The 11,888-nt window shown below is 37.0% G+C and overlaps 1 protein-coding gene across 3 annotated transcripts in view; it reads right to left on the reverse strand.

The window, feature by feature from the left end:
- tuft1b (tuftelin 1b) overlaps positions 1-10,107 on the reverse strand; it is a 29,059-nt gene extending 18,952 nt beyond the window's left edge. The window contains exons 1-2 of one of the 3 annotated variants that reach the window (XM_079830236.1): positions 9,943-10,107; positions 9,638-9,768 (exon numbers count right to left, since the gene is read on the reverse strand). The gene's annotated coding sequence lies outside the window, so the exon portion shown is untranslated. Of the gene's footprint in view, positions 1-9,637; positions 9,789-9,942 lie in introns of all 3 variants that reach the window. The other 2 variants (XM_079830238.1, XM_079830237.1) reach the window with 2 other exon arrangements.
- Positions 10,108-11,888: the final 1,781 nt, after the last annotated feature.

Here is an 11,888-nt window from a genome sequence, read left to right on the forward strand (position 1 = left end):
TGACATTTTCTGGTAAATTTAAAAAAAAAATTCAAAAAAATCCTGGAAAGTTTCCAAACATTCTGAAAAGTTTCTGGAAACTTTGCAACCCTAATATATACCTGTGCAAACTCGAATATAATATATACTAATATACACAACTTTTGAAAAGTTTGGGGTCAGTAAGAATTTTATTACATAACATCCTTTTACTCAGCAAAGATGCATTCAATTGATCAAAAGTGATAGTAAAGGCAATCATAATGATATAAAAGATTAATATTTAAAATAAATGCTGCTCTTTTGAATCAAAGAATATGATTAATCAAATAATCCTGGGAAAAAAAACATACCACAGTTTCCAACATTGATAATAAGAAATGTTTCTTGAACAGCAAATCAGCACATTACAATGATTTCTGATGTGACTGGAGTTATGATGCTGAAAATTCAGCGTTGCCATTACAGGAATAAATTAGTAACTACATTTTCAAATAGAACAAGAGATATTTTAAATTGTAATAATATTTCACAATATTACTGTTACTGGATGCAGCCTTGGTGAGCATACGAGACTTTCAAAAACGTTGTTGTTATTTTTTTATAAATTGCATAAATGTTTCAAGTTGTCTGCTGCATATAGTCAAGTTTTAAATATTGAAAGTCTTTGGTCATTTTTGAGCGAGATGATAACGGTCTAATCACATTCAATGATCTATGCTAAGCTATGCTAAAAGTGCTACCGCCAGACCCGGAGATTGCCTTAATGGATTCGAAAACGGTAAAACTCAACTGTTTAACTCTAGGGGAGTTGGAAAATGAGCCTATTTTCAAAAAAAGTGGAGTGTTCCTTTAAATAATTTCAACTCAATTTTCTCATAAACACAACTCAAATACTTTGAGTAGCAGAAACATAATCCAGCTGAGTACGCACCAATAAAACTAGATTTAAAAATAACTCAAGTGAAAACACTTTCGTACGACATTAGTTGTATTTCATTATATGTAACAAGCAGTATGTAGAGACAAACCACAATACTGCTAACAGTTGCTCGTTGAGCTAAGCATTTCATATGATGCACTGTGCCTACCTGTCGTCACCACGACGGTAACCGCCAAAACTCCAACATGACAAAAAAAAAAAATCTAAATCCCAATTTACTAGAACATTAAACAATAACAAGCCTTCTACTTTAATTATCTTGCTTAAAAACACATGAAGATAAACAACATTTTCTCTTCCAACTAAAAAATCCCATGCAAAGCATTCTAGGAACTGGAAATCTCCTTACCCCTAGTAAGTAGATTGTACTAGTGTTAGACCGATATATCGGGCCGATATTAGGCTGTTGCGTTTGCCGATATTTTTTTCTGTGCATTATTTACAGACTGTTGCTGAGAGAACGAGCAGAGAGTCTGTCACCGTCTCTCACCGTCTTCAAACTGTCTTGCTCTCCCTCCCTCGCGCATATTAATCAAAATCAATTGAGAATTGACACAATGGTAAAAGGTCGATAGACCGAAGTTTCACGTGGAGCATTGGTTAATTTGTTTTGTTTTCCTGAATTACCGCTGGTGTTGCTCTACAAGAGATTAAGTTAAGTGCACCTAAGCATTAAATGACTAGGTTGAAAATAGTTTTAAAATTAAGTATAGTACAGTCAGTGTGCACTTTATTATGCTGCTTGCTTGTTGATACTGTGTGCAATAGGTACAATAGTGCAAGCAATTTTTTTTCTTGTTCTACCTCACCTGTTTTTGTTATTTGTTAAATATAAATTTTTTCAATAAATGTTCCTTTTTTTTTCATTTCAAATTGTTATCATCATGATCATTGTGTCATTTTTATGATGTAAATTGAGGGAACAAAAGCAGTATCGGCTCAAGAAAATCGGCAGCCCGTATCGGTCATCGGCTAAGGCTGATGAAAAAAAATCGGTATCGGCACTAAAAAATCCATATCGGTCGATCCCTAGATTGTACACAATGAAATTAAGTTGTGACAAAATGTAAAAATAATACTGAGCAAGCAGCAAACATCCTCGTTTTGAGTTAGTGCTTCTATTTCAGCAGCAAAACAAAAAGAAAAATCTACGCCTTTCCAAACAAGGAAATAAAAAAAACAAGATTACAGCAAGATGCGACCAGCGCATCCCAACATATCAAAAGCAAGAAACACTGTTATAAAATTATACCCTAAAATATGAAATATGAATGCACGTCTAAAGCCTTGTCTAGATTACTCAGGATAAGTAGTGCAATATTATAATAATTCAAAATATGTTTTTGCTACAAATCCAAATTAAATTAGCTAAATTATCCAAGTAAAGTAACAAACAAAGATTTATCTGTAAAAAATTATGATTTTTTTTATGTTACACTTACAGCCTCAATTAATCATTTTTATCAGTGTGGGCTTATAAGTGAAAGATATTTAAACCTTACATGACTTGTTTTGGAGTCATCCACTTTCATTTCTATCAACCAGCCTGTCTTCACCTACCTTGCTCTTCTATATTTCATTGTGTACACACATGTTGCAGGGCACGCGTATATATGAAGTGCATATTGAGTTGAAAAATCATCAGCCCTGCGAAGGGGACGTGCGCAAGATGAGAGAAAGAACAACAGCCTCGGGGCGGAATCTGCTCACACCGCACACAGCAATTTAGAAAAAGAACACTCTAACCTGACAGAAAAACATGCAGCCTGACAATCAACTGAAAATGGAGCATTCTGGGGGGAAAAAAAGTTTTAAAGGAGCGCTGCCACACCCTGTGAGAATCACAATCAAGACTTAATGTTCTCTTTTTGCGCTCTCACACCCTTCTCATTAACTCGTCCATCGGTCATGCAGCACTTTGCATTTGTCGTCATAATTACCTTAATTGTATGTAGCCTAATGTTTTTTTTCTTGACGCCATTAGATTGACGTCCTTTTGTTAATGGTCTATAGTACATTGAGACACACCAGGCAGGCTCCTATTTGCATATGTAAGCGGTTTCAGGTATTTGACCAGGAATTTCTGCAATGCTGAATTGCCTAGCTTCTACCCTATATGTCTTCATTCACTGTCAGCTCAACTAAATCCCAAAAATAACCTTTCCGAATGGTGAAGAAAACAGCATGAGCTTTCAAAAAGACACTTTGTACAGAATCCAACCTCCAGGCTTCATTCCGCAGCCTGTACGACAGCCTCCGCAGCATTAAATCAGTCCGGAGGTGTCCGATTACCTAAGCCAGGACAATGTGGGAGAAAGCACTGCAGTTTGCTTTGGCAAACCTGATAGACCAAAAACATGGACAAGTTAGCAAGGCTAACTGAGCAATGCATTAGTTCCTGGAACTTGTTTACTGTAAATGCATGGACGCTTTAAGTGATAAAAGAACTATACACAACTGATCTGAACACTAGGTCAAGGTGAGCGAGCCTGTTTGAAATATTTTACCACTGCAAAGAACTCAAAAAATCTATTTTTTTTTACATTCTGTCTTATGTGTTGTGTCAAGTTCTGATCATGTGGAATTTGCTAGAAGGGTACATGCAATCGCTGTTCATTTTTGCACAAGCATGTCTGGCACATCTGCTTGAGAGAGTTTACAGTTAACAGACCAGAAACAGATGGATGATACAAAAAATCTGGGAATCTAAAGTAAGGGTACGTTTACATGACAATTATGTACTAAAAACAAAGTACATGTATGTACAAAGTTTTTCCTTTGCACAACAACGTTGTCAAAACGATGCCCGTTCACAAGGATACCGCGAAAACGACTAAAAATGCTGTATTATTCATGCCTTGCCAGTAGGTGGCGATGTCACTTCGTAAAGAAACACTGCGCACCTATAGACTGAACACATAATATGCATGTGCGTGACTTTATCGTTTTCATAAATTCCCGTTTTTGTAGTTTGCACGGGGATGATAACGGTGTCGTTTTCAAAAACGTGCACTTTGTATCGATTTTACAAAAAGTTTGTAAATGAACAGTGTCGTTTAAACAAACTTTAGCATCTTGAAAAAAATGTTATGATGTAAAAATGTAGACAATTTTGTTTTATTATTCTGCTCTATCTCTAATTAAATAAGCAAGTTTGTGATACTGGGAAAAACTTACATTCTGAAATTCATGTTAATTTCACATATTTTTCACTCAAACGGTTAAATTTGATAAATTAAAAAAAAAATTCCATTATACATTAATTAAAAAAAAGCTAAATAGAAGTCACAAAACTTTGGAACCCCACTGTATAAAGATAAACATAAATGTAGGTTGTAAACATGACGTGTTCTTCTTCCACGAGGGAGTTTGGTGTCACGGCATTTGTTTCCAGCCGGACCGCTAAAGAACGCAACACACGTCTCGCGGACATCCTGTAGAATTCAACCAATCAGATGACGACTTGAAAACTCCTTAAATGTTTCCAGAAAAGTGTGCCACATGCATCAGACGTTCAGCCAACAGTCCGTGGGTGTGATGTCTGAGGCTGAGACTAACCGTGTGTTCACACCACAGACAGTAAAAGAAATGGACACAGCGACCCCATAGACTTCACGGAGAAAAAGTGAAGTCAATTAGAAGCACTCACTTCCTGATGGCTGAGCGTACTGCGCAGCCTCAGACTCAGCTTGACTACGTAGATTTGACGTGAGCAGCCTTCTAGTAGTTGTGCAAAGTGAAATCTGAATCACGTTGTTGTAGGGCTGCTCGATTATGGAAAAAAATCATAATCACGATTATTTTGGTCAATATTGAAATCACGATTATGTAACACGATAATTTCACATGACTTTGGGAATGTGTTGTATTTATTAAAAATACACCTTTCAACAATTCAATTGAAATTGTACCATTTGTTGTACTTTTTGAACTATTAAAATAAATAATATAACATATATTCAAATCAAAGTATAAAAGTATTCACGTAAAAATGATAACCACAAATAAATAAGATCAACAATATGGTTCAGCTAGATATGCTTTTCAGGTACGTCTAACATTAGTTTTCAGGTACAGAAATGTATCAAATGTAAAATAACATTGCATATTTGAGTGCATAAATTAAAGATTAATCCTATTAAACTTACAAAAGCTATTCAATCAAGAGCAGTGTGATGTCCTTGTCTTTTGTTGTTTGACATTAAACAGACAGCAGTAAAGGCTACTGCCCCTTTAAGACCTAATGATCGGATATGCGTCGTCTTTATCGACTGTATAAAGTTAACTTAAGGCATATACAGACTATGTCTGCTAGAATACTCATCAAGATGGACATGTTGACATACTTTTTGTGTGAGTTTGTCCGTTCAAGAGCAAGACTTGAAAGAGAACTCAATATTTGCGCGCTGAGAGACGTGTGCGCGCTCTCGGATGAGCGCACAGAGATACATTTTCTCACAGCGCGCGCGGCTTCTCATTCGCGTCTTCTGGCACTAAACCCCGGTGATGACGGTGAAAACGACTGGTCATATTCGAAAATATGGCAGCACTCGCATGCATTGAACAAAGTTTACAAAGAGAGAATTATTTGAAAAATATGAGGGGAAAAAAAGGACGTTTACACGGCACCCCTGCTCTCGTCAGTTTTAGTTTCTTTATTAGATTGTCATAGGTCACTCTGTTTAATTTTCAAGTGGTTAAACAAATTCGTGGTGTTCCCTTGCGTTGCAGCCACTACCATGTAGCAAATCTTGCACGCATGTTTCTGCTCATCGTCTGATTCCTCGAAACCAAACTGTTCCCAGACAACGGAGTTGGTTTTGCCTTTTTTGCTCACCAAACGCTGCTGTAACTGCCCTCCTTCTGCCATCTTTAATCGCGCCGAGTTTTTAAATTCCAGCAGATGATATGCACACGAGACTCACGACCTGAGAGAGTTTGTGGCTTCGGGAGGGGCGGATGAGCGCGTGCGCGTTTCATTCAGAACGCAAGACAAAATAAGAGTGTTCTTGCAAAACTGAACATGGCAAAATAATCGTTTTTTCTCGATTGTACTATTTTGGTGATCGTTGGGAGGCAAAATCGAAATCGAAATTCGATTAATTGCACAGCCCTACGTTGTTGAAATATTTTGTCCCGTTGTTTTTGGCTCTCTATGGGTTTATCCACATGCTTCTCCCTTAACTTTATCGGACTTTATGCCTCCACGTCCCCCCGATTTCCTCATAGACAGTAAAAGATTGCCTGCGAGCTTCTCCTCCTGTCTATACGGTAAATTCTCGTGGTTATGACACAATCGTTAGCCTATTTTTTACAAAAATGGCTTCTATGGGTCGATAGTGTAAGCTACAAGGTAATGGAGCCTTTGATACATTGTCGTGTGTCTTTAGAAATAAACAATGGACAAACAGAGTCTTTAAACGCCTCAGATGCAAAGTTATTCGCTGTCAAAGTAACACAAAAATGAATGGGAGTCAATGGAATGCTAACAGCACGTGATGGCTTGGTTAGCAATGGCTGCCCCTATGGAAGGTACACTTTCCGGGTGCTGGATTACCCCCTTGGTTCACACCGCCGCCGGTGAGAACGTCAAAGTGGCCGGAAGTCATTTATTTTCAATGTGAGCCAGCGGCGACCTCCGGCGAGCAGCGGCGCTGTGCGTCTTGGACGGTTTGGGCGTCGAGGAGAGTTGAAATCATCAGGTCAACTTTATGGTAATAAGCTATTTGGCGGCAACCAAGCGGAATGTAGAAGTCCTCCGCTTGAGAGAACGCAGTCCTGTAAATTTTGGTTCCGACCACATTAGTTCCCAAGCAAAATGGAGGAGAGGTTGATCATTGCTGTGGCGGGTTTGATAAGAAGGCGCGCCACACTATTTATAGGCAACATTTTCACGCTTGAACACTTGTTTTTCAGCGGGAATTGAATTAATTTGCTCAAAACAACACAGATTTGACCAATTGCATTAAGACTACACTTCAACCAGGACAGTAATTGTAATGTAGGCTGTACACAAATTAATGTTAATTAAAGACCAAGGCTAGTAAACACAAATGGCTTTTAATTGGTTTATTTCATTAGCAAACATGTATAAACTGTAAGATCTTTCCATCGATCAATTTTGTTTTACTAACACATTTGAAAGATTTCATCAGGTTAACTTATACCCTACTTGTGGTCAGTCTGCACAAATGCAGATCAACATGCTTGTTTGCTTTGCAACCCCTTTAAATAAGGTTTTTAAATAGAGACCAAGCATTCGATCTACGTTAGAGTGTCAGAGAGTCCGCAAATCTTTCTACAGCGTTGTTGGCAGGACAGCCAGAGCGAATTTTGACGCTCTCGCCAGCGGTGGAGTGAAAGTTCAGGGAGACCGAGACGTGGAAAGCACATCCTGTTGTTTACAGTTTAAAATAATGTATTACTCTATGACCAAAAATGACGGGGTATTTTACGTTATTTTCGCTGTTGTCAGGGAAGTGATAGCGCACATTTTTTTTTAAGGTTAATATTAGAGCAAGCATGAAAGCAATGTGAAGAGGCTAGCATTAGGCTATTAATGAGCCATATTTGAAGTCGGTGAATGATAGATGAACATTTTGATGTCCTGCCCAACAGATGGACCATCGTTGTGTACACAATCTATCCGTCAAGGTCTGTGTGACTTTTTCTGCGACTAAACAACAACTATAGTCAACTAATGCTAAGGTGACTATTAGGGGGCAGCCCTACATAAATGATTCAGAAGTGGACACAAGTGGTTGGTATAATTAAAGGTTTGACAAGTTAGATTTCACTTGGCAAACATGTACAGACACACACAGAAGTTTACTTAAGGTGCTGAGTGCACATTCATCCATAGAGCAAAATCCAAGAATATCTGGTCTGATCTGGGTGGATTTTACAAAGCCCGGTAGCAGCCTTCAACAGTCCCTTGGAAATACAGTCAGCCTGATAACACGCCATCATCTCATGCAGATATGAAACCTCTTCTCGTGCAATCTTGATAAGACCTCTTATGCAAAACTTGTTTAGTCTTTGTTATATAAGAATGTTGATGTATTACTGTAGTTGCTGCGCAACTTTATTGCTGGAAATGAAAGACCAGTTTATGCATTTAGACACTGATCCAAAAACAACAAAAGCTGACATTTAAGTGGAAATGCAAATGATTTTGTTAATTTTCCTTGCAGGTTTCTGTCAATGCATGTGGTTGACAAGTATGCCCTAAGGTCTTGTGTTGCAAATTTCCAAAGTATCAAAGGTATGAGTATGAGAATGGAGAAAATATGCAACAAAAATGCAAATCAAAATGGTCAGGGTTATACTCTATGATTCTTATTTTTACTGTACTATAATACTCCAATTATATCCAATTTCAAGAAAAATCAATCAGAGATTTGGAGCTATTTTTAGTGAACTATATTAGAATTATTGAGAATCAATCTATGAAACACCACCAGCTCTACTTCACGTAAATAGTACTTCAAAACCATACAAATGCAAGCAAATGCATGTGGAAAGAAAAGAAAAAAGAAAGAAAAGAGTGTTCATTGTAAGATTGACGAATGTTTTGGCCATTTGCCTTTGACAGACACCTGCAAAATCTCCACATATGTGACATTAATATATAAACAGAGACATATTCTCCTTGCATGTGAATTTGTCTTGACATAAAAAATGACTGCTAGATTTCACACACACATGCATATCTTATTCTGAAAGGCTACCTACCATGTATCATCGAAGGCACAGGCGTTCTAAAACCCATATAGGTGAGGTTACCAACGATCTCATTTATCCTTTTGATTGAGGGGAAATGACCTCATCTTGCCCCCAAGAGCCACTGTGCATCGTTTGTGCCAAGACATGATCTAACTCAGTGAGTCAGCAAAGTACATAAACTGATAATACCAGTCAGAATGGGTCAAATTTGAATCAGTCATCTTAAACTGTTATCTCTTTGCATTGTGAAATTATGCATAAATGTTGGTGCTCTGGAAAACAACCTGTAGAATTTGCTAGAAGAAAATCTGCTTTTGATATTCAGATTGATTTAAATATATATTGACAGTCCTAAGCAAATATTATAATCCTCTCACAATCATAAAGTATCGCACATTCAAATATAGTAAAAAGTCAGTGTGTTTGAAATGGTTTGCATGGAGAAGGGCACAAAGAGAGATAAACCAATGAGTCAGCATATTTCCCACACAGAGTGAATTATCTTATATTATCTGATATGACCAAACCATGTCATATGGTCAGTGATAAAGTTAAGTGCTTAGCTGGTGCACTTAAAATCACAGACACATAATCACAGTCTAAAACATGCACTAAACACAACAGTAAACACATGTTAAGAATATAATTACATGGGGAACATATGGTTTTGCTATCCTACTGATAACACTTATGGTTAGGATGCAATGTAGAGAAGCCATAAACATTTTTGTGTGACATTCCGAAAACGTAATGTTGAATGTTAAAAAAAAACTCGATACCACTAATAAGTCAATTAAAAAGCCAATTGTAATCAGCGTTTAAATAAACTATTACAACCCGCTACTCTGACGACTGAAAAAAAACAGTCATCGGAATTCCCCAGTTGAGAAAGTAGCTAATATAACATTTAATTAAATTCTTTAAAATCTCCATGTAGTTTACCATAAATACCGTTCAACAATACATAAATATGACCAAAAGGCGCCTTACCTTGCTGAAGACATATGCAGACTGTCTGCTGTGTTGTTCTGAGGGCTGTGTTTCGTGAACAAGGCAGGGTGAGTGAGATCACCAGCGGGCAAGCCCTGATGCCTCCCTCAGCCGTCACTCTACAGCGCTCCCTACAGGACGAGTCACACAACTACAAATGTATCAAAGAAAGAACTTTACTTCTAGAAATAAATTAGTACAGTCTTAAACAAATATATGATTTGTACTTTTGAAATATGTTATAATGTACATTAATGTGAGGACAGCAGTCATATGAACACACTAATGATTTATTTTACACGTACCGGAACTAGGGTTGCCACCTTCAGTGTGGCAAAATAAGGGACACCCATTCACGACATGATGTTCCAAACCTGTTTGAGTTTCTTTGTTCTGCTGAATACAAAAGAAGATATTTTGAAGAAAGAAATTTGTAACCAGGCTGCTTTGGGGGCACCGTTGACTTCCATAGTAATCTTCTTATGTGTTCAACATAAAGAAATGTATACATGTTTGGAACAACCTGAGGGTGAGTAAATAATGACAGAATTTTCATTTTTGGGAGAACTGAAAATTCACTTTTTTGAATTTCAAAAATATTTAATTTTTTTTATTAATTTACTTAAATTATGACTATATTATTATGTAATTATTTGTCCCATTTTTATCTAAATATTTTTTTAAATGTCATAAACTTTATATGACAGGATTATTTATTATGTATGATTAGTATAGCCTAGCTAAATTATAAATTAATAATAACATTTATTAGGCTATAATCTATTAATTAACCTGTCTAAAAAATAATAATTCTGTCTGCCAAGCTCTGATAATGTATGGAATATTATATTCATATATTATCCATAAAAAAAAACTACAGGCCTATACCTTTAGAAGCACGAATGTGTCTGTCAGCGCTTTAAGTCAGACAGTCTGAGCAACTGAAATGCTTCTCATAAAGTGTGCAGTTGGCCTGAGGTTCATCATGTCCGGCACGGACTGTTGTTGTTCCTCACACAAATATGGAAGCTTGTTTCCCCCAAAGAATAAAGATAAAAAAAGAAAATTACGAACTTTGATCCAGCAATTCTTAATTGCAATGCAATCTCACCTTTTTTACAATTGCTAGTTTATATCGCATAATTCGAACTTTAGGCCTATATCAATTGTGAGTTTACAGTCATGTGAAAAAGAAAGGATGTTAGAAGGTCTTAAAATTAGATAAATAAAACATTAGATGAACAACAACACATGGCATAGGCCTATGACACCATGTCATTATTTATTTAGCAAAAATAAAGCCAAAAGAGAAGCCATGCTGCCCAACCATTGCTTGTACAACCACTTTTAGCAGCAATAACTTACTAACAAAGTATTAACTTTCTGTATGACAGTATCATTCTCTCATGTTGTGAGAGGAATTTTGGCCCGCTCTTCTCTACAAAATTGCTTCAGTTCCTTGAGGTTTGGGCATCTGTTTATGCACAACTTAAAGCCACAATAGGTAATTTTTCACCACTTTTTTAAAGGCTTGATGACGCCTTGATTTCGCCAAGCTTTTATTATGCCACAGGTTTCTAAAAAATAAAATAAAAAATCGAGGGTAACGCGGGTATGATGTCATTGATAGGCGACGCATATATAACATTGTTCTAGTGTTTTTTCGATATTTTAACTCCAAAATCATACATATTGTGCCTTTAAGGTCCCGCCAAAGAATTTCAATCATTCCAAATGTGGCGCTGTGCATTATGACCAAACATCTCCACTTTGGTCTTGTCTGTCCAAAGGACATTGTTCCAGAAGTCAAGTTGTTCAGAATCAACTTTGCAAACCTAAGCCGTGCTGCCATGTTCTTTTTAGAGAATAGGTTTTCTCCTGGCTATACCCATCCAAACAAGCTTGTACACTTGTACAGTCTTTTTCTAATTGTACTGTCATGAAATGTATCATTTAACATGCTAACTGAGGCCTGTAGTCTGAGATGTTCTTGGTTTTTTTGCATTGACCTCGGGGTGAATTTGATGGGATGTCCACTGCTGGGAAGATTGGAAACTGTCTTGAATGTTTTCCTCTTGTGAATCATCTTCCTTATGGACTTCAAATTGTTTGGAAATGGACTTGTAACCCTCAGTTGATGGCAGCAACAATTGCTTCTGTAAGATAATTTCTGATGTCTTTCCTCCTTTAGCTTTAGCATTAACACACACGCACACACACACACGCCTGAATGCTCCAGACCAGCAAACTG

This window comes from Gobio gobio (assembly GCF_949357685.1).
Source record: "Gobio gobio genome assembly, chromosome: 11".
NCBI lineage: Eukaryota > Metazoa > Chordata > Actinopteri > Cypriniformes > Gobionidae > Gobio > Gobio gobio.